We start from the raw sequence: 27,212 nt of genomic DNA, 5'->3' as shown, positions 1-27,212 counted from the left end.
AACCTGCACAGCGCTTCCAGCACGACTGCCGAGGGATCCTCGAGTGAGTGCACTGGGGTTTGCAAAGCCCCACACCGACGCAGCTCCTGCACCAAAGACCAGCCCCCCAGCATCCACGAGATCTGCGTGGGGCCCTTTTGCCTGGTTGCTGCATTTCCTGTTTTCTGGTCACTTGCCGGCTGGCCTGTGACCTCCGAGACGACGATCCGAAGATTTCTCCACTGCTGGTCTGGACGCCCAGACTGGCCCTTGCTTCCTTGTAAAAGAGGAGCACCCCTGACCCTCCTGGTCCGCACCAGACGCCATCTTTGTTCCACCGCGTGGCTTGCATTAGCCAAGGCCTGTTGACCAGATCGACGATCCAACTCCGCCGACTGCAGCAGACTACGTGGGACAGCTCGTGCCTCCAGCCCGGTCGTGAAGAACAGCTCCTGGTCCGCGCAGCTACAGAGAGAAGCGACCCTTCTTCCACCTGAACGCGGCGACAGCATCTGGTTCCCTCCTGGTTCCTGCACCATCACTGGCTAGTGATCGAGACTCTGTCCCCTTCCCTTTCAGGACTTCTTCCCAGTTCCATCCTTGGAACCACCGGACACCTCCATCTGGCTGCCTGCCAGCAACTCCTTGTTTCAGGCATCACCGGGATCAACGCAGCAAACCCGACGCAACTTCAGCCCTATGCACCCGCAGCCTGTGTGTTAGGTAATGCAAATGCTACTTACCAGTATGCATCTGTTCTTGGCATGTAGGGCTGCTGACATTCATATCTGTGCATAGATCGCCGCCTAGTGTTGGGTCCGGATGATTGCACATTGTTGTCCTGGAAGAGTCTTCGAAGTATCACGAGATAGGTGGCTCCTCCCCTGGACTACAGTGCGCATGGGCATCGACTCCATCCCCAGATTGTTTTTAGCCATTGTGGCCGAGATGGAGTGAACTATGTGAGTGATGACCATGCTATGAGCATATATATATATGAATACTGCAGCTGCTACAGGCGCCGGGGAGGAGGGCGGGCGATATGAATGTCAGCAGCCCTACATGCCAAGAACAGATGCATACTGGTAAGTAGCATTTGCAGTTCGAGGCATGTGGGCTGCTGAATTCATATCTGTGCATAGAATACATAGCAGTCCCTCCATTATTAGCGGCCGCCCGTGCCAGCAGCAGCAGTTTGGAAAAGTGTCCTGAGAACAGCCTGACCTACAGCTGCCTGCTGTTTAGAGTGCACGTCTACACAGTAATGTTTAGTAAATGTATGTGTGGTAGACCATGTGGCTGCTCTACATATATCCTCTAAGGGAATGTTCCCAAGGAAGGCCATAGAGGCCCCCAACTTTCTGGTGGAGTGGGCTCTTGGTGGAATTGTAAGAGTGCGTTTAGCTTTTGCGTAACAGATCTGAATACATTTCACGATCCACCTAGCAATACCAGCCTTGGAAATAGCGTTACCTTTGTGGTGTGATGCAAAGGCAACGAAGAGTTGCCTAGTCTTTCTAAAACCCTTGGTCCTGTCAATGTAATACATTAGGGCCCTTTTAACGTCAAGGGTGTGGAGCATCCGCTCCGCCAGCGACTCAGGATTTTGAAAAAACACCGGCAACTCGATTGTTTGGTTTATGTGGAATTGAGACACAACCTTGGGTAGAAATTTAGGGTTAGTGCGGAGCACTACCCTGTTAGCATGAACTTGGAAAAAAGGCTCTTGGATGGTGAGGGCCTGCAACTCACTAACCCTTCGTAGCGATGTAATTGCTACTAAGAAAGCCACTTTCCAAGTCAGGAACTGAAGCTCGCAAGAGTGTAGTGGCTCAAAAGGAGGACCCATCAGCCTTGTAAGAACCACATTGAGGTTCCATTCTGGAGCTGGTGGTGTCCGTGGTGGAATGACCCTTTTGAGTCCTTCCAGAAAAGCTTTGATAGCAGGCACTTTGAAAAGTGAAAGGTGTTGGCTATTCTGGAGGTATGCGGCCATCGCAGACAGGTGAATGCGGATGGAAGTATATGCCAAATTGCATTGGTACAGATGGAACAGGTAACAGATGATGTTCTGAATAGAAGCATCTAGCGGGTTAATGTCGTGGTTCGCACAATAAATGACAAACCGCTTCCATTTAGCCGCATAACATGCTCTAGTAGTGGGCTTTCTTGCCTCCCGAATGATGTCCATGCAATCCGGGGGAAGATTGAGGTAGCCAAATTCTAGGACTTCAGGAGCCAGATCGCCAGGTTGAGCTGTTGCGGATCTGGGTGCTGAATGTCGCCATGGCTCTGCGTCAGAAGGCTGGGTGTGAGATGAAGCCTTTGATGCGGTACCACGGAAAGTTCCAGAAACGTGGTGTACCATGGTTGGCGAGCCCACGTTGGAGCAACCAGGATGAGAGTCATCGAGTGCTGCCTGAGCTTGCGCGCCACCAGCGGTATCAGAGGTGCTGGGGGAAAAGCGTACGCAAATCTGCCTGACCAGTTCATCCATATCGCATTACCCTGCGATTGCGGGTGTGGGAACCTGGCGGCGAAGCTTTGGCATTTTGCGTTCTCCCTTGTGGCGAACAGGTCTATCTCTGGATGACCCCACCCTTGGAAGTACGGTTGGAGTACTGATGGATGTATCTCCCACTCGTGCATTTGGTGGCTGTGCCTGCTGAGCAGGTCCGCCATCTGATTGTCTTTGCCTGGGAGATGTTCTGCCATCAGGAAAATGTTCCTCTGAATGGCCCACTTCCACATGCTCTGAGCCAGATGAGACAGCTGCGGAGAGTGTGTGCCCCCCTGTTTCTGAATGTAGTACATGGCCGTCATGTTGTCCGTCCGGATCAACACGACCTTGTTGCACAGATGTACTTTGAATGCCTTTAAGGCCATGAAGATTGCCATCAGTTCCAGTACATTGATGTGCATCTTCCTCTGCTGTAGTGTCCATAGTCCCTGCACTGTGTAGTGGAGTACATGCGCTCCCCATCCCTGGAGAGAAGCGTCCGTCGTCAGGATAATCTGTGGCACAGGCTCCTGGAACGGTCGGCCCTTGCAAAGGTTTTGTGGATTCCACCAATGCAGAGAGTTGTATGCCCGACCGCTCACCAACACTAGGTCTGTTAGTTGCCCGTGAGCCTGAGTCCACTGACGTGCTAGGCACTCCTGAAGCGGACGCATATGTAGTCTCGCGTGCGGGACAATGGAGATGCAGGAGGCCACCATGCCTATCAACTGCATGAACACTTTTGCTGGAAGCGAGTGCTGAGGTCTGAATCTTTGGATCAGCGACTGAATATGTTATGTTGTTATGTTATGTTATAATGGCTTTTATAGAGCGCGCGGCTACTCAAAAAGAGTGTCCCGGCGCTTTTAAAAGGAGGGCTGCAGACTGCTAACATAACACATTAAAAGAGAAAGTATCACAGATATACAAAACAGAACAAGAGCACTAGCTGCATTACACAAGGACACATTCTTCTTGTGTAGGCACAGGGAATACTGGCGACTCTCACTGAATTTGGCTGCGCAGTGGCCACCAGAGTGTTTATAGTCGCACCCAGATACTGCCGTATGTGGGCGGGCTGTAGATGGGATTTTGGGTAATTCAGTGAGAACCCCAGATTGTGCAGGAGGTGAATGGTGTGGGACACGTGGTCGGCGCACTGTTGTTCCGACTTTGCCTGAATGAGCCAGTCGTCCAGATAGGGGTAGACGTGGATGTTTTGACGTCTTAGATGCGCCGCCACCGTCGCCAGGCACTTTGTGAAGACCCTGGGCGCTGTGGTGACCCCAAAAGGCAGAACCTTGAACTGGTAGTGCTGGTTTTGAATGGTGAACCTTAGATATTTCCTGTGTGAAGGATGCAGGGGAATGTGAAAGTATGCATCCTTGAGATCCAGAGTAGCCAGGAAGTCCCCTTGCCGAAGCAGTGGGAGAACCTGCTGCAACGTGAGTATATGGAAATGTTCTGACAGAATGTACCAGTTGAGGGGCCTGAGGTCCAGGATGGGCCTGAGGGATCCGTCCTTTTTTGGAATTAGAAAGTACAGAGAGTAAACCCCTGTTCCCCTTTCTTGCAGTGGAACGAGCTCTATTGCCCCTTTTTGCAGCATGACTTGGACTTCCTGCTGCAACAAGTGCAAGTGCTCTCCGGACATAGGACGGTTTCTTGGAGGTATGTTTGGTGGAGTGGAAGTGAGTTCCAGACAATAACCGTATTGGATAAGAGATTTGACCCATCTGTCCGTGGTGATGGACTTCCACGCGGGCAGGAACTGCTGGAGTCTCCCCCCGACTGGTGTTGTGTGGTCGGGGGGCAGTGACAAGGCGTCACTGTTTGTTGGCGGTGGAGGACCTGGAGTTGTTATTTCCACGTCCTCTGCCTTTGACGTTGTTGCCCCGGTAACCACCTCTACCCTTGTTGGTGTATGAGGATTGGGTGTTGCTTTTATAGAATTGCGTGGATTGTGACGCTTGACCCCTTGAGGTGCCTCTGTTATTGGAGCGGCGAAAGGAACCACCCCGAAACTGCTGGGACTGTAGGGCACCCATAGATTTAGCAGTGTCAGTGTCTTTTTTCATTTTTTCAAGGGTGGCATCCACTTCTGGGCCAAACAGGTGGTCTGGATTAACTGTTTGGTTTAGGATGGTAGTCTGAATGTCTGGTTTAAAGCCTGATATTCTAAGCCATGCATGTCTACGCAGTAGCACGCTAGTGTTTATAGCCCTCGAGGCGGTATCAGCCACGTCCAGAGCGCACTTAATGGAAGCATTGGTGATAAGCTTCCCCTCCTGAATCAACATTTCAGCTCCCTCCTTGTACTGATCAGGTAAGTGCTGTAGAAGGGTTTCTAGGGTGTCATAGTGTGCCCTATCGTAGCGTGCAAGTAGCGCCTGCGTGTTGGATATGCGCCACATATTAGCTGCCTGCGCAGCAATACGTTTCCCTGAAGCTTCAAAGATCTTAGATTCTTTGTCTGGGGGAGGAGCATCACCCGTGGTCTGAGAGTTGGCTCGTTTACGTGCGTTGGAGACAACCAAAGAGTCCAGTGGCAACTGTTCCTTGATGTACGTTGGATCAGTGGGCGCTGCCTTGTATTTCTTGTCGATACGAGGATTGATGACTCTTGCCCGGGTGGGCTCCCTGAAGACCTCTGGCGCATGCTTTAGCACTCCTTTGAGCATTGGCAAAGTCTTGACAGTCTTTTCAGCCACCGAGAAAGTGTCAAAAAGAAAGTCGACATCCACTGGGTCAGCATGGAGGTCGACATCATGATTGGCTGCAGCTCTTTCAATTAGAGCGTTGAAGGCTGCAGAGTCCTCTGTTGGGGAAGTTTTAGCAGCAAAAAGCTGCGGCTCGTGACCTGACTGAGGGTCCTCAGGGTCGCCTCCGGCAGACCATGGCTCATTTACATCCTCTGGGTCCGAGTATGCTGGATAAGTATACTCCTCCTCCTCGTCTCCGTCACCCTCCCCAGCGTTAGAGTGAGTGGGTGAGAGCTCCAGACCTTGTCGAGATGCAGGCTCCATAGGGGCAGATGCACCCGCAGAGCCCAACTTCTTTTTAAGGGGGATGTGGAAATGCTCCAACACAGGCTCCGGGGTGATCTTCCTTTTAAGGAGAGAGAGCTTGCCTGTGTTGGCGTCGATGACGACCTCTCGACGCTCCTCGTCCGCTATTGGCTGGTGCCGTGGCTTTGGCACCACCAATGATGCCTTTGGCGTAGAAACCAACTTTAAGGGCACCCCGGCCCCATGTTTCGGAGCGAAAGCCTTCGGCGCCGTTTTTGGCGGCAGCGTGAAGTGAATCGGCGTTGGCGTCTTCGACGGTTTCTGTGGAGGCTTAGGCGGCACAGTGTCCTTCGGCTCGAGCGTTACGGCCTCCTCCCGAATACGCTGAAGGGACTCCGTGACCTTCTTGGTGAGTGAGGGGGAGGGCCGGACCGGCTCGAGCGAGTCCTCCGAGTCCGGATTCGGGTCGGCGACCAAAGCCGCAGTCTTCGGAGCCGAAGCAGCACCGCCCTTTGCTATCTCGACCGGGATCGGTGCAGCAGAGACTTGGGATCGTCCTGACGCTTCTTTGGGGCCTTCTACTGGTCATCGACCTTCTTGGCGTCGACGCGACTCTTCAGAGCGTCGACCAGCTTCGGCGCCGACGCAGACGCGTCGGGCGTTTTCGCCTTCGGCTTCGACACGGGGGTCTTCGGATCGGCCATTTTGGCGTGGCTCTTGAGCTCGGCGGCCATCTTGGATTTCTTCGGCGCCGAGGCCTCTGGAGCCTTTGATCCAACCAGTGCGACTTGCACTTTCGGTTTCGATACCGATGATGTTGACCCCGATGGCTTCACTTTCGGTTTCTGGACCGGGAGTGGCGCATCACCAATGTCCGTGGCCGGGCCAGGAGGCGGGGCCGTGGGACGAGTATTGAGGTCTTGGGTAAGGCCCGAAGGCGATCCCTCGACCTGGGCCTTATGATGGGGATTGGCCCCGGAGTCAGTATGAGGATGCTCCTCCTCCGAGCTATCCTCTACGGTGGCAATGGCCCCGTCGTCGTCCCCTACCTCCTCGACGACTTCCTCGAACTCTTCGTCTCCCGCGTCGTAGTCTTCCTCGCCCTCCGACGCCGGGTTAGAGTCCGAAACATTCAGGATGGTGTCGTCGTCAACATCTTCTTCAAAGATGTTTGCTGGTGGGGGTGCCGATCTCTGGGCCTGCAGTCTTGCTGCCCGACGTAGCTTGAGAGTCTTCTTCGACCGGAACTTGGAGCAGGCCATACACTTGGCCTCGTCGTGGTCCGGCGACAAGCACTTGTTGCACACTGGGTGCACGTCGATGTGCGGGTACTTCGAGGCACACACAGGGCACCTCTTAAATGGACTTCGTTCCATGTTGAAGTAGTCTGGAGCGTCATGTAGGCCCGTCTGCGCCGACAGCACGCGGAAGGGCAGCAGTTGATCGGAGCCGATGAATAAACCAACCCGAACGACAAACAATACCGACGCGAGTCCTAAAGGCCTTTTGGTCTCAAGTAAAGAAACGTAAACAACTATCGATTCCGACAGAGGGAACCGAAACACATCCGAACCCAATGGCGGAAAAAAACAATCTGGGGATGGAGTCGATGCCCATGCGCACTGTAGTCCAGGGGAGGAGCCACCTATCTCGTGATACTTCGAAGACTCTTCCAGGACAACAATGTGCAATCATCCGGACCCAACACTAGGCGGCGATCTATGCACAGATATGAATTCAGCAGCCCACATGCCTCGAACCTAAAGCTTCTAGGTGCTGAAGTCTGTGTTCACTATCCCAGTGTCCAGGTCCACTGTTGTTTTCCCTCCATCCAGCCGGGTTCGTCCGGAATCCGTAACTTTCTAAACTGTAGCATCCATAGACGTTTGTACGCATCGCGCGTGAGAGTTTCCACTCTGCACGTGAGTCCCGTGGGCCTCCGGCTCCATACTTACCTAGTTTGTAGCGTAGTCCCAGCGATCCTCCAGCCTCTGGATCTCCTTACAGTATTTTCTTTCCTCGCATTCCATTGTTTTGAATATATGGTTTGTCGTGCCCCTAAGGCGCACTTGTAAATATTGTGCGGACTCGTATTTCCTTTTTAGTATTGTCATGTGCTTAGCCCTCTGACCTCATAAAGAGTTCAGAGGTGTATGTTAGTTAATAAATAACTGTTTATTTTCATAACAACCTGTGTGGTGTCCTTTCATTTGGTATTCAAGGGGTTATATGTGGTAAAACAGCTGGCTTCACATGCCATTCAGAGTTTAGCCTAAAGACTGCTCTTGTCCAGGCTACTAGTATAGCTGGTCTATAAGGTTGACTTTACAACCAATCACCATAAGGGTTGTTTGGACTGATACAAGGTGATCACTAGAACTAGTGAGCATCATATATCAGGCCAACTTCTCACATTGGTGTGCAGCGGTTGGGATTTGACCTTGCTGCTGTTTTTACCAAATATAATCTTGAGATATCATTTGAAAGATCACATAAGGTACCATAGGTACATATAACAAGCTTAGAAATACTCTGAGTTCTACTGAACCAGCTGTTGTAGTAGAAAGGGAGTAGCACACCCTGACTACAACTCTTAGCAAGGGATCAGTAGGTAAACCCATAGTGTAGGTAAGTGCACCACTTACACCTCACTAGAAAAGCATGTCTACCACAGGAGAGAACTCATTGGCTCCCCTTGTGGTTGATGACCCTCCACAGGTCACTTCCAGATATGCAGCCCTTAGCTTCCAGGAGATGAGACAATTGTGTACCTCCAGGAAACTAAAACAGGGTTCTAACCCTACCACTCCTTTTCTGATAGGTCTCTTAGAGACATATGATGCCAGAAGGGCTTTTAACACAGGCCCCTCTAATCCAGATGGGAGCATGCCCCACTTAGAGGGAACCCTGGGTGATCCTGACCTTAACCTCCATGGAGCAGAAAGTGAAGAGGAGGAGGAATTATCTGGGGATGAGGCAGACAAAGGTCCAGTAGTAGTCAGTAGGCTCACCAGGACCAACTTAAGCATACATGAGAATGGAACTGGGGGACCCCCAGTCCCATCCTCAGGCAGGCCTAACTTTGGGAATAGACAAGTTAGGTCTCACTCCAGAGGCTCTAACAGATCTGTTCATACCCATGTCTCTCCGGCATCTTCTCAGAGAGGGATGACATCCCCTCAGAGAAGAGAGCATGAAGCTAAGATGAGGGAAGTCAATCTGAGGATTGAGAGGGAAGAACTTGCCCTTGCCAAAGAAAGACTTGCCTTTGCCAGAGAGCAGAAATTGAGTGGGGCAGACCCACCTGGTGGCAGCATTATCATTAGAGATAAAGACAGGAGTTTTGATACTAGACACCTGAGTAAAATAGTGCCCCCTTTAAACAAGAGGATGACATCCACAAATGGATGACTGCTTTGGAGAGGGCCTGCACTGTCCAGTGCATCCCCCAAAGTCAGTGGGCAGCTATACTGTGGCTCTCCTTTGAAGGTTAAGGTAGAGATAAGCTCCGCACTACTAGATCTGAGGATGCTAACAATTACCAAGTCCTGAAGAATACACTGATTGATGGGTTTGGCTTAACAACTGAGCAGTACAGGTTGCTGTTAAGAGACACCCAGAAAATTCAGTTTCAGAATTGGGCTGACTTTGTTGATTGTGCCACTAAGGCTTTTGAAGGCTGGTTACTGGGAAGTAAAGTTACTGATTACACAGGATTGTACAATCTAATTATGAGAGAGCAAATCAGTTGTTGCATCAGCACCTTATTGACTCAGATCTGACCTCTCCCCAAGAATTGGGAAAGAAGGCAGACAGATGGGTCAGGACAAGGGTCAAGCAGCAGAACCAGAACCAGGGTGGTGGCCAGAAGAAAGCAGACCGAAAGGGTAATGAGAATAAGCAAAATGACCAGAAGTCTTCAACAGGGCCCCAACAATCTAAAGAGGGTGGGTCCCAGAATTCCCAAAAGAAGAAGAATGATGGTCAGAGGAAACCATGGTGCCAAAACTGTAAAAGTAAAACTCACTGGTTTAGTGAGTGCACCAAGAAAGGCCAAGCTTCTACCACTACTGCCCCTAAGGCACCTGCAACCCCTAGTTCAGTTAGTAGTGGTAGTGTTCCTCCAAAGGCTATGGTGGGGTTGACCTTGGTATCTGAGGCAGGCTCTGACCTAGTCAGAGTACCTACCCAGGCTGTTCTTGTTTGTACTGGGGACATGGATTTGGCCCCTACAATAAGTCCCAGTACTCTGGGCAAATACAGGCAGACACCTTTGATCAATGAAAAGATGGCTCAGGCCTACAGGGACACCTGTGCCAGTGTCGCTATGGTGACACCAGCATTTGTGGACCCTGAACAGGTAATACTAGGTTCAGACTACCTAGTGACCAATGCTAGCAATGTCACTACCAACCATAGTATGGCACTTGTTAATTTCTCCTGGGGAGGGGTAAATGGCCTCAAAAGGGTTATTGTTAGTTCAGACCTCCCAGTGGACTGTCTTTTGGGCAATGATTTGGAATCCTCCCTATGGTCAGATGTGGAGTATAGGATTCATGTGGAAATGTTAGGTTTGTCAGCACATGTCCTTGCTGTGACTATGTCACAGGCCAAAAAATGCCCAGCTGAACTAGTGCTGGATCCTGGAACAATGGACCAGACACTACCCAAGAGAAAGAGCAGTAGGTTAAGGCTGTGCCTTCCCCCTTGCCTCAAGCAGAGGCTCAGCCCTCACAGGAGGCTGACCTACAGACCCCAGGAGGAACTGTCCTAGAAGGGGAACTTGAACCTGAACAGGTTGAGTTTCTTGGGACAGGGGGACCTTCCAAGGCAGACTTGAGGCAGGCACAATTAGACTGTCCATCTCTTGAACCCCTCAGACAGCAGGCTGCTGCTGAGGCTGCAGGGAATGCCACAGGTACCCACAAGGTGTACTGGGATGATGGACTCCTTTACTCTGAGGCAAGAGACCCCAAGCCTGGTGCTACCAGGAGGCTGGTCATCCCCTTGTCTCTGAGAGGTTTCCTTCTTACCTTGGCCCATGAGATTCCCCTTGCAGGTCACTTAGGCTAGAACAAGACTTGGGAAACACCTTCACTGGCCTCATATGTCTGAGGACACCAAAGACTTTTGTCGTTCATGTGTCCACTGCCAAGCCAGTGGCCAATCAGGTAGCACAACAAAGGCCCCCCTTATACCACTACCTGTGGTGGGGGTACCCTTTGAAAGAGTGGGGATTGACATTGTTGGACCAATGGACCCCCCAACAGCATCTGGGCACAGATTTATACTGGTGATAGTGGATCAGGCCACCAGGTACCCAGAGGCTATTCCCCTTAGGACCACTACAGCTCCAGTTGTGGCCAAGGCCCTACTTGCAGTTTTTACAAGAGTGGGGTTTCCTAAGGAGGTCATCTCTGACAGGGATGCAAACTTCATGTCAGGATACTTGACTGCCATGTGGAAAGAGTGTGGAGTAAATTACAAATTTACCACACCCTATCATCCTCAGGGCAATGGGCTTGTGGAGAGATTCAACAAGACCCTAAAAGGGATAAGAGGATTACCAGAAAAGCTCAGGCGAAGATGGGACATCCTTTTACCCTGCCTTCTGTTTGCTTACAGAGAGGTCCCACAGAAGGGGTTTGGCTTCAGCCCTTTTGAACTTCTTTTTGGGCATCCTGTAAGAGGACCCCTATGTCTAGTGAAGGAAGGATGGGAGTTACCTCTCAAAAAGCCTAAACTTGACATAGTGGACTATGTACTTGGTCTCCGCTCCAGGATGGCAGAGTACATGGAGAAGGCATCTAAAAACCTGGAGGCCAGCCAAGAACTTCAAAAAGCTTGGCATGACCAAAAGGCTGTCCTGATTGTGTATCACCCAGGACAGAAGGTGTGGGTGTTGGAGCCAGTGGCCCCAGCAGCTCTCCAAGACAGATGGTCTGGACCCTACACCATTATTGAATAGAAGGGAGAGGTCACATACCTGGTTGACCTTGGAACTCCCAGGAGCCCTCACAGAGTACTTCATGTGAACAGGCTCAAGGCATTTGTTGACAGGGAGGCAATGAGCTTGCTCATGGCCACAGATGAGGGACAGGAGGAAGAGAGTGACCCTCTCCCAGACCTGCTCACTCAGAACCCTGATGATGGGTCAGTAGATGGTGTGGTCTTTTCTGACAGCCTCACTGAACATCAGCAAAAGGATTGCAAACAAGTTCTTCAATCCTTTAGACAAATGTTCTCTCTGACACCCAGTCAGACAAACTGGTGCACCCATGAGGTGGACACTGGTGAAGGTCTGCCTATAAAGAGTAAAATCTACAGGCAACCTGACCACGTCAGGGACTGCATAAAACAAGAAGTACAAAATATGTTGGAATTGGGAGTCATTGAACCCTCAGAGAGCCCTTGGGCTAGTCCTGTAGTTCTAGTGCCTAAACCTCACACCCAGGATGGTAAGAGAGATGAGGTTTTGTGTAGACTACAGGGGTCTCAATGCTGTCACTAAGACAGATGCCCATCCAATACCAAGAGCAGATGAACTCAGATAAATTGGCTTCTGCCAAATTCTTGAGTACAGTTGACCTGACAGTTGGTTATTGGCAAATCAGGTTAGCTGAGGATGCCAAGGCCAAGACAGCATTTTCTACCCCAGGAGGTCATTACCAGTTTGTGGTGATGCCCTTTGGTTTGAAAAATGCACCTGCCACTTTTCAAAGGTTGGTGAACCAAGTTCTCTCTGGGCTGGATGACTTCTGTGCAGCATATCTAGATTATATTGCTGTCTTTAGCTCCACCTGGGAGGTTCACCTGATCCACCTGAGGAAAGTTTTGGAGGCCCTGCAAAAGGCAGGCCTCACTATCAAGGCTACTAAGTGCCAGATAGGGCAGAGTCAAGTTGTATACTTGGGCCACCTTGTAGGTGGAGGCCAAGTTCAACCTCTGGAGAGCAAGATACAGGCCATAAAGGACTGGGCTCCTCCAACCACCCAGACACAGGTCAGAGCTTTCTTGGGCCTGTCTGGTTACTTTAGGAAAGTTGTCAGAAATTATGGAACCATTGTGACTCCACTTAATGACCTGACAAGTAAGAAAAAGCCAAAGAAAGTTCAGTGGACAGTTAGCTGTCAAAAGGCATTTGATGACCTAAAGCAGGCCATGTGCACTGCACCTATTCTCAAGAGTCCAGACTACTCCAAACCTTTCATTGTCCAAACAGATGCATCTGAGTTCTATCTCAACTGAATATTGATGGTCATGACCAGCCCATTGCTTTTATAAGTAGAAGGCTGACCCCTAGAGAGAAACTTTGGTCAGCTATTGAGAGGGAGGCCTTTGCTGTGGTTTGGCCCTGAAGAAGCTGAGGCCATACTTGTTTGGTACTCACTTCAAGATTCAGACCGACCATAAGCCCCTCTTATGGCTAAATCAAATGAAGGGTGAAAACCCCAAACTTCTTAGGTGGTCCATTTCACTACGGGGGATGGACTTTACAGTGGAGCACAGACCAGGGACTGACCATGGCAATGCAGATGGTCTCTCCAGGTACTTCCACTTAGAACAAGAAGACTCACCTGGTCAAGGTTAGTTTAATGTCCCTAAGTTTGGGGGGGGGGGGGGGGGGTGTTATGTAGGAGAGTAGGGTCTGCAATCCTATGGTCACTCCCGATTTTTGCTTTTTGCTTCACTGGTTTACGACTTTCCCTGGCTGTGGGCCTGCTAATCAGACCCAGAGCCTAGCTGTTCTCTCTCTAAATTGACAACCATGGACCTTAGGTGCATTTACCAATTGGTACTGGGCCACTTTATCAGTCCCTGTACAGCATACCTTAGGTATCCAGGGTATAGGTGTACCCAGGGCCTACCAGGGGCTGAAGCATGTATTATGCCACCCCCTGCCTGGCCATCTAAACAGACACAACTGGCTGCACGACAGCTGGGGCAAGGTGGTGTAAGGACCCTTTGCTATAGATATAGTATCCCTATATCTAACCCTAAAATGGACACATATATTCCTATCAGTCACTCCTATGGCAGGCCTTATCAATCCTGAAGGCAGAGTGCTTGGAATTATGTGAGATGGTGCTCTGGCATGAGCTGAGCCCGTTTGCAGCTTGCGGAACCAAGTCCTAATAGCTGTTCCATGATAACGCTATACCATATACTCTTAAGTGCATTACGAACCTCGCGGTCAAATGCTAACTTTGGTATAGCATTATCAAAACATGTCGAGTAAGGTGTCATACGAATTGGAATACTACCCCCTCGCCAATTCTCGCGACGGGGGTAGCATTCCACCCTTCTAGAGGGACACGGCATGTATGTAACTGTGAACCCCGGTTAAAGTTAACTCGAGCCTCAGCATCACAAAATGGATGCTGCCACCACAGACACAAGTCTGACCTCCTGCTGCTGGGAGTCCTTCCAGCGTGGGAGGCTCGGACAAAGGGTTTCCTGCCTTGGGAGGTGCTAGCACCACCCCAGACAGGATTTTGTGTATTAGGTAGGCCAGGGTTGAAAGGAATGAGACATGCCTGGAGCACACAAGGTGTCCCTGTGCATATGCCGGTCTAAACCAGTTCCTGGGGCACTTCAGCCCCAGAGCTGGTGCAAGACCGGACAAAGGAAAGGGGGTGTAACCACCCCCCTTCCTGGTCCCACCCAGAGGAGAGACCTAGTCGTAGTGCAGCCCCCTTTAGGAGAATAAAGGTAGGAGCTGGTCCCATTCCCAGTTAGATTAATCTTGACAACTTCCACGAAGAACTCTTGACCTTCTCCCTCCTGAACCATCAGAAGATTGAAGAATCTCCCCTATGGTCAGGGAGTGACCATCCTGCTTCGCAGGCACCATCAAGCTCCTGTGCGGTTTGCTGCAAGTCCTTCCATCCCGGAATCCGACGACCCAGCTCCACAAGACCCGGACTTCCAGACTCCTCTGACCTCTACCCACATCCACAGCACAGCTGGGACCCGTGGGTGCGACGAGCAACGTGGAGACGGCCATCTTGAGAAACCTGCACCGCGCTTCCAGCACGACCGCCGAGGGATCCTCGAGTGAGTGCACTGGGGTTTGAGAAGCCCCACACCGACGCAGCTCCTGCACCAAAGACCAGCCCCCCAGCATCCACGAGATCTGCGTGGGGCCCTTTTGCCTGGTTGCTGCATCTCCTGTTGTCTGGTCACTTGCCGGCTGGCCTGTGACCTCCGAGACGACGATCCGAAGATTTCTCCACTGCTGGTCTGGACCCCCAGACTGGCCCTTGCTTCCTTGTAAAAGAGGAGCACCCCGGGCCCATAGACGTTGGTACGCATCGCGTGTGAGAGTTTCCACTCTGCACGTGAGTCCCGTGGACCTCCGGCTCCTTACTTACCTAGTTTGTAGCGTAGTCCCAGCGATCCTCCAGCCTCTGGATCTCCTTACAGTATTTTCCTTCCTCGCATTCCATTGTTTTGAATATATGGTTTGTCGGGCCCCTAAGGCGCACTTGTAAATATTGTGCGAACTCGTATTTCCTTTTTAGTATTGTCATGTGCTTAGCCCTCTGACCTCATAAAGAGTTCAGAGGTGTATGTTAGTTAATAAATAACTGTTTATTTTCGTAACAACCTGTGTGGTGTCCTTTCATTTGGTATTCAAGGGGTTATATGTGGTAAAACAGCTGGCTTCACATGCCATTCAGAGTTTAGCCTAAAGACTGCTCTTGTCCACCCTACTAGATAGCTGGTCTATAAGGTTGACTTTACAACCAATCACCATAAGGGTTGTTTGGACTGATACAAGGTGATCAATAGAACTAGTGAGCATCATATATCAGGCCAACTTCTCACAACAGGTAAGTAACTTGTTTTCTTACTCCAGTATTGGAACTTTCATAGATTCACATGCCTGAATCAGAATAGCGAGCAGTGAAAAAACAAAGTACATTTTCCTGATACATCACATAATCATGCAATACCATTAGAAAGTGAAGCATAATCTCATGTACAAATATACATACTTATATAAAATGTGACTTTGTAAACAAGAGAACTTATGGATGGAGGGATGCAAGAAAGGCTCACCGTTACTGGATGATATTCCTCAGTACCGCCTCTCCCACCGCCGCATCCGATTCTGCGGCTGCCTCCAAGCAGTAGTGCCTGGTGAAGGTGTGCGTAGATGCCCAGGTTGCTGCTCTGCAGATATCTTGGATTGGCACTCCTCCAAATAATGCAGTGGATGTGGCCACTGCCCTCGTGGAATGGGCACGGACTCGTGAATTCAAAGGCTTTCCAGCAGCTTGATGACAGTAGACAATCGCACTGGAAATCCATCTGGCAATTCCCCTCTTTGTCAGCGAGAATGTTTATTTATTTTTTGTAAAGTGTATTACGATAAACAAATATGTGTTTTAAGATGTATTTTAGTTTAGCAGTGTAATTTTGAAAAAGTTTGTAAAAGGATTTTCTTATATATATGTTTCAGATTATACTGTGTAGCTCCTGAAGAAGGCGTTGTCCACGCCGAAACGCGCGTCGAGTTTCACTCGCCACTGTTCTTGGACACCAACGATATTAAGTTGCCGGGGTGTCCTTATTTTATGACTAAATATCTTTGTATGAAGTGTATGGTTTTTAATTATTGTTGTGTCATCATACGGTTTTTGAAAGTTAGTAAACTGTATGATTTTTAACTGTGTTCATTAAAATTATGGTTGTTTTTATATAATTTTTCTTGATTTTTCTTTCTCCGCTGTCACTTTATGTCACTTGTTTGCCTATACTTTAACTGAATAGGAATTTTTATTCACACATTGTTATCCCTGCCCTAGGAGTTTGCTGACACTACTGTTCAGGGGGTCCTTGTTTTTCTCAATCCTATACAGGAGACTATCCAGTGAGAAATGGACCTTTTTGAGGCTGACAGAGTGGTTCCATAATTAACAAAAAGCCGTTCAGACTTTCTAAGAGGTAGGGTTTTAGCCAGGTAAAACTTCAGAACCCTCCGGAGATCTAGAGAGTGTAAAGACCTCTCCGGGGGAGTGGTAGGTTGAGGAAAAAAAGTAGGCGGAGTGATAGACTGGTTGACATGAAAGTCTGAGACTAACTTAGGTAGAAAATCTGGGTGTGTCCTCAGTACTACTCTGTTGGCATGAAACACTGTGTACGGTTCCTTCCAACACAGGGCCTGGATTTAGCTAACTCTGCGGGCAGAGGTAATTGCTACTAAAAAAGCAGCCTTCCAGGTCTAGTGCTGCAAAGAAGCCTTATGTATTGGCTCGAAAGGAGCACCCATCAGCTTAGTGAGTACGATGTTCAACTCCCAGGGAGGAGATTGGGACCTCACTGGTGGAAACACTTTCTTAAGCCCCTCTAAAAAATTGTTAACCACCGGCATAAGAAAGAAAGATGTCTGGGAAGGTGACTTCCTATAAGCTGTGATAGCCACTAAGTGGACCCTGATGGAGGGGTACTTGAGGCCTGACCTTGCCAAATGTAACAGATAGGGCAGAATAACCAGTTCCTGACCTTTAATAGGGTCAAGAGAGTTGTCAAGACACCATAAGAAGAACCTCTTCCACTTGAAAGCATAGGACTTCCTAGTAGAAGGTCTCTTGGCTTCTTTGAGAATGGTCATGCAGTCTGCTGGGAGATCTAAATGTCCATACTGTATGACCTCAGGAGCCATGCCGTCAAGCGGAAGGAAGGTTGGGATGAAGCACCTTCCCCTGGTCCTTGGTCAACAAGTCTGGACGGCAGGGAAGTCGCCAGTGCGGGACTTCAGACAGCTGGAGCAGATCCGGGTACCACCACTGGCGTAGCCACTCCGGCGCTATCAGGATCATCCTGGTGTTGGTCCTGTAGAACTTCTGAATCACCGCCGGGATCAGAGGCAGGGGAGGAAAAGCATACAGTAATGTCTGCGACCAGCCGATCAAAAGTGCATTCCCCCGTGAGCCTCTTTGGGGGAACCTGGACGCGAAGACGGGGCATATTTTATTTGCAGCGTCTGCGAACAAGTCTATGTCTGGTACGCTCCATAGACGCAAAATCTCCTGCGCAACTTCTTCGTTGAGCACCCAGTCGTGCGCTTCTACGAAGTCTCTGCTTAGGCAGTCTGCTTGGGCATTTTGTATTCCTGGCAGATGGACTGCCACAATGGATAGGCCTCTTGCCAGAAGCCAGTGCCAGATGGATTGCGCTTCCAGGGATAGCACTCTTGACCTGGTACTTCCCTGTTTGTTCAGATAGAACATTGTTGTTGTGTTGTCCGTCTGAACTTGGATGTAGTTGGTGAGCAGTGACGGATACAGGGATTTCAGAGCCAAATGAACGGCTCAAAGCTAAAGGAAGTTGATGTGGTAGCCTCGCTCTCCCTCGTACCAAAGGCCTTGAACCTGAAGTTGGTCCATGTGAGCACCCCAGCCTTGGAGAGGCATCCGTGATCACTGACTGCGACGGAGGAGGAAGATGGAATGGAACCCCCAAGGTTGGAGCGTTTCATCCACCATTTGATCGAGTCTTTGGGACCTTGTAGAAGAAAGACACTGTCCTCCCAGTGACCCGACCTCTGAGACCATTAGTCCTCTAAAGCCTGCTGCAGAGGCCTCATGTGAAGGCGTGCATTGGGCACGATATAGATGCATGAGGCCATCTATCCAAGGAGAGAGGACACCTGCCGAGCTGTGGAACTGTGACTGTCCAGTAGAAGACGACACTTCAGAAGCATGGATGACAGTCTCTCCTCCGAAGGACACACGCTTGCTTGAGCAGAGTCCAGGGAAGCGCCCAGGTAATGAATTTGTTGGGAAGGGTTGAGCACTGATTTCTTGAAGTGGACTTGTAACCCCAATGAGCTCATCAGGTTCAGACTTAAGAAAAAGATGGTCTTGAAGTAGAGCCAGAGATGAGCTTTTCAGCAGCCAATCGTCTAGATAAGGATAGACGAAGATCCTCCTTTTGCGAAGAAAAGCAGCCACTACCACCATGCATTTTGAGAATGTTCTTGGCGGGGATTTGAGGCCAAAAGGGGGAACTCGATACTGGTAGTGCTGGCGCCCAATCTGAAACATGAGAAACTTTTTGTGCTTCACTGAGACAGGTATGTGGAAGTAAGCGTCCTGCATGTCGATGGCACACATCCAGTCCCCCTAATGGAGATGGAGAAAGATCTGATGCAGGGCTAGCATGCGGAATTTTTCTTTCCGGATGAACTTGTTTAGTAGTCGTAGGTCTAGAATGGGCCTGAATTCTTTGGCTCTCCTCTTTTTTGGACTAGAAAGTAACGGGAGTAGACTCCTTGCTTCATTTGCATGGAAATCACTCTCTCTATGGCTTTCTTCTTGAGGAGGGTAGAGACTTTGTCCTGCAGCAACTGACTGTGTAAACGAGGAAGTTGCTTTGTTTGAGGAAAAACTTGCGGAGGAGGTGACTTGAACCTCAGCAAGTAACCATGCTGCACAATACTGAGCACCCATCTGTCCTTTGTTATGGCTCTCCACTCTTCCAGATGATATGACACACTCCCTCCCACCGGAGTGGCGAATAGTTGCGGAGGAAGCAACAGCTCAGGGCTTGGGAGGCTGTTTGGAGGCAGACTGCTGCTTGTTATTATTGTTGCCTCTGCCTCTGCCAGGACGTCTTTGCTGAAACTGGGTCTTCTGTTGAGACTGGGAAGACCATTGAGGGGTTTGAACCCTCTGCTGGCACGAACGCTTATTCCCTTGACGAAAGCGCTTTTTAAATTTGTTGCGCTTCTCCAAGCCCACAGCCTTCACAGTGTCCATTTCGGATTTCATTTTGGTTATTTTATCATCGGCATGTGGACCAAAAAGAGAAGAAACATTGAAAGGGAGATTCAAAAATCTTTTTCTGGGCATCTGGTTTCAGGCCCGTGAGGCGGAGCCACGCAGAACGACGAGAACATATTCCATGGGAGTAGCCATGGGCCGCGAGGTCAGAGGCGTGTGCCGAGGCACTGATGACCTGGTTGGCTACAAGTCCTCCCTCCTGTAGGATTTCAACAAAATCCTGTCTATCTTCTATCAGGAGCTTCTCTGTGAAGCGAGTAAGGGAGTCCCAGAGGGACCGGTCGTACCTCCCCAGTAGAGCTGAAGCACTGGCCACCTTCATATAAGAAGCAGAGGTGCTGCATACCTTTCTGCCAAAAGAATCCATCACTTTGCTGTCCTTCTCTGGGGGAACCGAAGAAGAAGTCGAGGCTGAATGAGACTTCATGGCAGCCGCCACGATAACTGAATCAGCCGGGGGGTCCGATCTGAGGAATAAGGGGTCCTCTGCGGGAGCCTTACATTTCTTTGCAAGCCTTGATGGAACAGAGCCTACCACTGCAGGCGTGAGGAAGGTCGCCATCGCAGGCTCAAGGAAACCGGGAACCAGAGGCAACAGCGATCTAGGTGCTGTGCGATGATGAAGTGTGTCGAAAATTATAGATGTTGGGACCACAGGAGTATGCAACGAGATGTTCAATTTCTTTGCTCCCCTACCCAGCACATCTGTAAAGGTTGCAATGTCATCAATAGGCGAGACTCTTGAAGGAGGAGTAGAGGAGAAGGTCTGAGAATAGTCCCGGACCGTCGACCTCGTGGAATAGGACCAAGTCGGAGACCCGGTGCGTCCTCTGTGATGAGACCTGTCTCGATGACTGTGCCGACCCCTGGATCTAGACCGATGTCTAGAGTGAGATCTCGGTCTGGGAGAACGTCTTGGCTGAGCAGGCGTCTTGGGCCTTACCAGAGAGCGTGATGTGGAGTGAGATCTCGGTCTGGGTGTAGGGCGTGGCCTTGGTGGAGGAGTCTTCTCAGGCCTGACCGGAGTACTTGTCCTCTGAGCAGATGGAGAGTACGTGCGGGAGTAATCAGAGCCCGGACCACTGCGACCGCCAGAACCAGCTCCCTGAGGACGGTTAGAAGACACACTTCGTGATCTGAGCGTAGATCTAGGGGACGCTTCTGGCGAGATCTCCACGACATTCAATCCAGGAGATGAAGATCTGTCCCCTGATGACTTGGAGCCAGGGGACTGCACAATCACAGTGAACAGTTCACTCGACAGCGAGAAATTCGACGTCGAAGACGTCTGTGTGACCCATGGTGTCGAACGAGGTGTTTTCAACGTCGATCGTCCATGCCCCCACGACCTCGACTGTGATCTTAATCGTCGAGTCAGTGACCTAGACGTCGCTCTTCCTCGATGTCGAGTGGAAGGTGAACCCTCATGTTGTCCTCTCGACGTCGATCTATTTCAACGTCGTGGCGACGGCGACCTTCGACGTCGTGGCGAAGGAGATTGCTCTCGACGTCGCCTTGGAGTTGATCTCCTCGACGCCGAGTGGTGGGATCTAGACGATGCTCTCGACGCCGGCACGCCAGCCGGCGGCAATGAGGGAGCCGTCATGACTCAACGCTGACCCCGTCCCCGTCCAGGGTGGCGGAGAGTGTCTCGACGGAAGCCTCGACGTCGACGGAAGCCTCGACGTCGACGGAAGCCTCGACGTCGACGGAGACTTTGAAACAGCAGCAACCACAGACTTCGAGCCCGAAGTGTGGCGTCTCGACGTCGACTTACTTGGCTGCGACGGAGATCTTAGACGTCTGATGGTGATCCAGACGAGCGTCTGGGTCTCTTCGACGGCGACTTAGACGTCAATGGAGATTTTCTTCCTTCCTTCCTTCCTTTTTCTGGAGGCAGGAGATGTAGAACGTCACCGTTTTTTAGGATGCTTGCTTGAAGAAGACGGTCTGGGGCCTTCATCTCCACCCATCTGATGACTTTTGTCTTTCTCCAAGAGAGCATGAAGTCTGATGCTCTTTCTATCGCGAAGAGTTCTATTGGAGAATCTTCTGACAGTGATGGCACTGGTCAGGGTCGTGTGAAGCTGGAAGGCACACGATGCACACAGTGTGGGTCAGCCAGAGCCATCTTCTTGTCACAAGAAGGACATTTTCGAAAAAGAGCAGGCATTCTGACTGTAATTTTTTTGTGAACAACCACAAAAAATAAAGCAGAAGCCTTAAAAAAACCAGAAAATGTCGAGTTTTCTGAGAAAACCTCACAAAAAACAATAATTTCAGTAAAAACTGAAGAGCTCAAGCTCCAGGATCCTCACAGAAGGAGCCGGAAAAAAGAACTGACCCAACTGCCACCTGTGGTGCATCATGGGAGCAGGGGGTCGCCTTCAGGTCTTAAAGGCACAGTACCCCTACTCTAATGCCTTAAAGGCAAGGTGTCAGTTTTTTCTTTGTTTCTTTATACTCTACTGCAGCCTACTGGCAAATGCCTGCAATTACAGGTTTTTCCTATGGCAATAAAGCATTGTTGTGTGCAAATGTTTACTGCTCTCTTTCTCTTCCTTAGGGGTTGTGAGAGTACTACTGTGTTTATGCTAATTTCTGTAATTGTGCGGCAGTTATGCCAGTTGTAAGATGTCTAGGCTGCAAATATATGTTTTCACATATACATATATATTTATATGTATTTTCTATATGCTCCGGGATCCCGCACATAGGCGGGGATAAGGATTAGTTACTTACCTGTAATCCTAGTTCTCTTCCAGGGGTATCCTCATCAAAGTCATAAGCATTAGAATATTCCCGCCCATGCGCGGGACCCCGGAAACACTATATTGTATGTGCCCCACATATATATATATATATACACACATTAATAAAAATAAGCAATTGCAGCCTACTAAACACCAGAGCTGAATCATGCTGTAAAGAATTTCCACCATACATGAAAAAACATGCATTGGAAATATGAGAAACAACAACAAAGTTTGTTTTAGAACTGTTTTAAGGCTCAGAAAGCAGTAGAACACTGAAAGCATAGGAAGCTCCCAGGCTGCATTGCAAATCCCCAGACTTAAAAGACTGAAAAGCTAACCTGCAGCTGTATGCAATAAACTGACACCGTGCCTTTAAGGCACCCATGACCCCCAGCTTCCCATCATGCCTCAGGGGCGACAGTTAGGTCAGTTGTTCTTTGCGGAGACTGAAAAAACCATGAAACAATTAAGTTAACTATATCTCCAAGTTAAAATCGTCCTTTGCCCGGGGAGGAGGGAGGGTTGCTTATGACTTTGCTGAGGATACCCCTGGAAGAGAACTAGGATTACAGGTAAGTAACTAATCCTTCTCTTCCAAGGGATCCTCATCAATAGTCATAAGCATTAGAATAGAATAGCGAGCCTCACCTCATCCCCCTGCGGGCAAAGGATCAATAAAAACAGTATATCATCCATAAGCCTAGACAAAACTAAGCTCGAGCAGGCCGCAGGCTACCCAAATAGATTCCTCAAAGAGGCCTGCCCTACTTGAGTATCGGTCCTGGAATCAAATTCTAGACAGTAATGCCTTGTAAAGGTATGAACTGATCTCCAGGTTGCAGCCTTGCAAATCTCTGACATAGAGACATCATGTAAGAAAGCTACTGTGGCCGCTTTCCCCCTAGTAGAGTGTGCCTTAGGTGTCAACAGTAAGGGCTTGCCCGCTAGCTGATGAGCCAATTTGATACAGGAGACGATCCATCTGGAGATGGATCGTTTGGCAGCTGGAAAACCCGTTCTCATGGAACCATAATTGACAAAAAGCTGATCCGTCTACCTAATACTCTTAGTGTTTTCCAAATAAAATGTAAGCACTCTTTTGAGATCCAAAGAATGCAGCGACCGCTCAGACGGGGTCGTAGGGTTTGGAAAAAAGGATGGAAGAGAAATAGATTGATTAATATGAAAATCAGACACAACCTTTGGTAAGAAAGATGGATGTGTTCTTAATACTACTCTGTTGTGGTGGAAAACAGTGTAAGGCTCTTTTGTACACAACGCTTGGATTTCGCTTACTCTGTGCGCTGATGTGATATCAACTAAGAAAGCGCCCTTACAAGATAAATGTTGTAACGATGCTTTGTGGATGGGCTCAAAAGGAGCTCCCAATCAACATGGATAATACTAGGTTACACTCCCAGGAAGGAGAAGGATTTCGAACAGGGGGGTAGACTTTCTTTAACCCCTGGAGGAAGTCCTTAACCACTTGCATCTGGAAGAAAGACATTTGGTTCGGCGATTTCCTATACGCCACAATGGCTGACAAATGCACTCTAATGGACCCATACTTCAAACCAGATGCTGCTAAGGAAAGAAGGTATGGAAGAATAACATCCTCTTGCCCTTTAGTAGGGTCAAGATGATGCTCCCTACACCAAATATAAAACCTCTTCCACTTGAACACATATGACGCTCTTGTGGAGGGTGTAGGAGAGTAGGGTCTGCAATCCTATGATCACCCGGACTTTTTGCTTTTGTTTCACTGGTTTACGACTTTCTCGGGCTGTGGGCCTGCCAATCAGACCCACAGCCTAGCTGTTCTCTCGCTAAATTGATGTGTACCTTAGGTGCATTACCCAATTGGGACTGGGCCACCCTGTCAGACCCTGTAACTCAGGGCATCGGTGTACCCAGGGCCTACCAGGGGCTGAAGCATGTATTATGCCACCCCTGGATGGCCATCTAAATCTGACACAACTGGCTGCACGACAGCTGGGGCCACGTGGCGTACTCGCCCGTTGCTGTAGGTGTAGTATCCCTATACCTAACCTTAAAATGGACACCCGGGTTCCTCTCAGTCACTCCTAGGGCAGGCCTTGACAATCCTGAAGGCAGAGTGCATGGAACCGTGTGAATTGGGCTCTGGCACGAGCCGAGCCCGGTTGCAGCTTGCGGAACCAAGACCCAATGGCTGTTCCAGGATAACACGTATCATATCGGTAACTTCGGTATCGCGTTATCAAGACATGTCGAGTAAGGTGTCATACGAATCGGGATGCTGCCCCCTCACCAATACTGGCGACGAGGTCAGCATTCCGCCCTTCTAGAGGGACACGACATGTACGTAACTGTGAACCCCGGTTAAAGTTAACTGAAGCCTCAGCTCCACAAAATGGACGCTGCCACCACAGACACAAGTCTGACCTCCTGCTGCTGGGAGTCCTTCCACCGAGGAGAGCTTGGACAAAGGGTTTCCTGTCAAGGGCGGTGTTCGCACCGTCCCAGACAGAGATTGTGTATTCTGGGTAGGTAGGGCTTTGCTAGAAGGTGACTGCGGAGTGGCACCCCGGTGCTCACTACGCATCTGCCGGCTAGAACCAGTTCCAGGGGCGCGCGGCCCCTGACCTGGGGAAAGTCCAGCAGGGGGAGAGGGGTGTAACTACCCCCCTTCCTGGTCCCACCCTTAGGGCAGGACCTAGTCATGTACCCGCCCCTTTCTTTAGGATAAAGGCCGGAGCGGGGACCCTTCCAAATTAGATCATCTTTGAATCAAGAATACTTTCTACGAAAGGACTTCGAGACTCTTCTCAAGATTTCTTCCTTGTGGCTAAGGAGTAGTCACCCTGCATCCGCAGGCACCATCTAAGAACTCTGCGGTTTGCTGCAAGTCCTTCCTCAAGGATCCGACGACACAGCTCGACGAGAACCGGCTTCCCTGGCACCTCTGACCTCTACCCACGTCGTCAGCTCAGCTGAGATCTGTGGGTGCGACGAGACCTCGAGGGACCGGCCATCATCAAAACCTGCACGCTTTCTTAACCAGCACGACCATCGAAGCAATTCTCTGGTGAGTGCTCTGGGGTCCGAGAAGCCCCGACCCTGAGTAGCTCCAGCACCGAAGTGCAGTCTCCCAGCATCTCCACGATCTGCGTGGGGCCCTTCTGCTCGCTGCTCAGCACGTTGTCTGGTCACTAGCCGCTGGCTTGTGCCCTTCTTTGACGACATCCGACAACCAAGGCTGCTGGTCTGGTTGCTCCAGATCGGCCCTTGCTCCCTTTTTCGAGAGGAGCACCCCAGACCCTCCTGGTCCACTCAAGACGCCATCTTAGGCCCACCACGTGGCCCTGAGATCTGCCAAGGCTTGTTGCCCCAATCCTGGGCCCAGCGACGCCGACAGCATCAACCTTCGTGGGACAGCTCGCACCTCCATCCTGGTCGCCGACAACGCCTCCTGGTCCGTGAGACTGCAGAGCCTAGCGTCGCCCACTCACCTAGTCGAGGTGACGGCCATCCGGTGCCTTCCTGGTACCCTCTGACTACTGGCTAGTAGTACGAACTTGGTCCCCTCTGCTTTCAGGTATCAACGATCACTGATCCAGGCTTGGATCTCTACGAACTATTCTTCACTGGTCGCCGGCCAGCAACTCCTTTTCTTCCGGCTCCTGGCTCGTCAGCGAAGACCCCCGACGCCTGTAAGACTTGTGCAGCCGCAGCCCTCGTGGCTAGGTAACTTCGGCATTTCGGTGCCTGCATAGCCTCCTTACTCTAGGGTCCCGAGTCCCTCGCTTCCGACTTGCCTTATCGGGTCCGCCCGAGACCACTAAACTTTCCGTGCCCTCGGGCACTTGTTTAAATTGTGCACTTGAAGTATTTTCTAAGAGCTTTGGTTCTGTGCTTAGTACCCTGTCCTCATAAAGAGTACAGGGCTGTTGTGATTCTAATAAATATACTGTTTATTTTCATAACACTTGTGTGGTGTCCTTTCACTTGGTGTTCAAGGGGTATGTGATGGTATTACAGCTGGCTTAACACGCCCTCTAGAGTTTAGCCCGAAGACTGCTCGTATCCACGCTACTAGGATAGCTGGTCTAAGGTTGACTTACAACCAATCACCATAAGGGTCGTTTGGAACGATACATAGTGGTCGCTAGAATAGCGAACGCTGCATATCGGGCCAACTTCTCACAGAGGGCCTCTTAGCTTCCTTTAAAATGCGCATACAATCAGGCGGCAAATTCAGATGTCCATACTGCAGGACTTCAGGAGCCATGCCGTCAAGTTCAGCGAGGGAAGGTTGGGATGTAGAATCCTCCCGCTCATCTTGCTCAACAAGTCCGGCCTGCAAGGTAGACGTCTGTGTGGACACAGACAGCTGAAGAAGATCCGGGTACCACCACTGCCGTGGCCAGTCCGGAGCTATTAGGATCATCTCCATGTCTGATCTGAGGAGCTTGGAAACCACCTTCGACATCAGAGACAGGGGAGGAAATGCGTAGTCAAATGTCCCTGACCAATTCATCAAGAGTGCATTCCCCTGCGTCCCTGGGCGGTGGAATCTGGACACGAAGACGTGGCATTTTCTGTTTTCGTCGTCTGCAAACAAGTCTATAGTTGGACGACCCCAACAATGAAAAAGTTCTGCCACTACCTCGTCGTTTAGCACCCAGTCTGGTTGATCTTCGAAGTGCCTGCTGAGTGAGTCTGCCTTGATGTTTAGCTCACCTGGAAGGTGCACTGCTACCAGCGAGAGGTTCCGAGCGAGAAGCCAGTGCCAGATCGCCTGGGACTCCAGAGAGAGGGCGAGATTGTGTGCCGCCTTGTTTGTTCAGGTAGAACATGGTGGTCGTATTGTTTCTCTGCAACAAGTCTGAGTTGACTTTGATTGCAGGGAGGAAGGCTTTGAGAGCGAGATGCACCGCTCGGAGATCCAGCATGTTGATGTGGTAGGTCTGTTCTTGAGCCAACCACCGACCTGGTATTTGAAGGCACCCCATGTGTGCCCCCCAGCCTTGAAGAGACGCGCCCGTCACTATTGACTGAGTCGGGAGAGGTTGGTGAAAAGGAACTCCCACCTACAGATTTTGAGGTCGAGTCCACCACTTGATGGAAACCTTCGCTGCCTGGGAAAGGCTGATATGGTCTTCCCAGCGTCCTGTCGATTGGTCCCACTGGTCCT

General features: G+C 50.2%; 1 protein-coding gene and 1 pseudogene across 2 annotated transcripts in view; both read right to left on the bottom strand.

The window, feature by feature from the left end:
- Window positions 1-27,212, bottom strand: part of DHX38 (DEAH-box helicase 38) — a 1,070,683-nt gene that overhangs the window by 359,228 nt on the left and 684,243 nt on the right. The window lies entirely within an intron of this gene.
- Window positions 19,038-26,471, bottom strand: LOC147677843 (uncharacterized; annotated as a pseudogene).

The sequence above is a fragment of the Lissotriton vulgaris genome, chromosome 12 (assembly GCF_964263255.1).
Source record: "Lissotriton vulgaris chromosome 12, aLisVul1.2, whole genome shotgun sequence".
NCBI classification, from domain to species: domain Eukaryota; kingdom Metazoa; phylum Chordata; class Amphibia; order Caudata; family Salamandridae; genus Lissotriton; species Lissotriton vulgaris.
The sequence above is the reverse complement of the archived record's forward strand: the minus strand, read 5'-3'. Positions and strand labels throughout refer to the sequence as shown.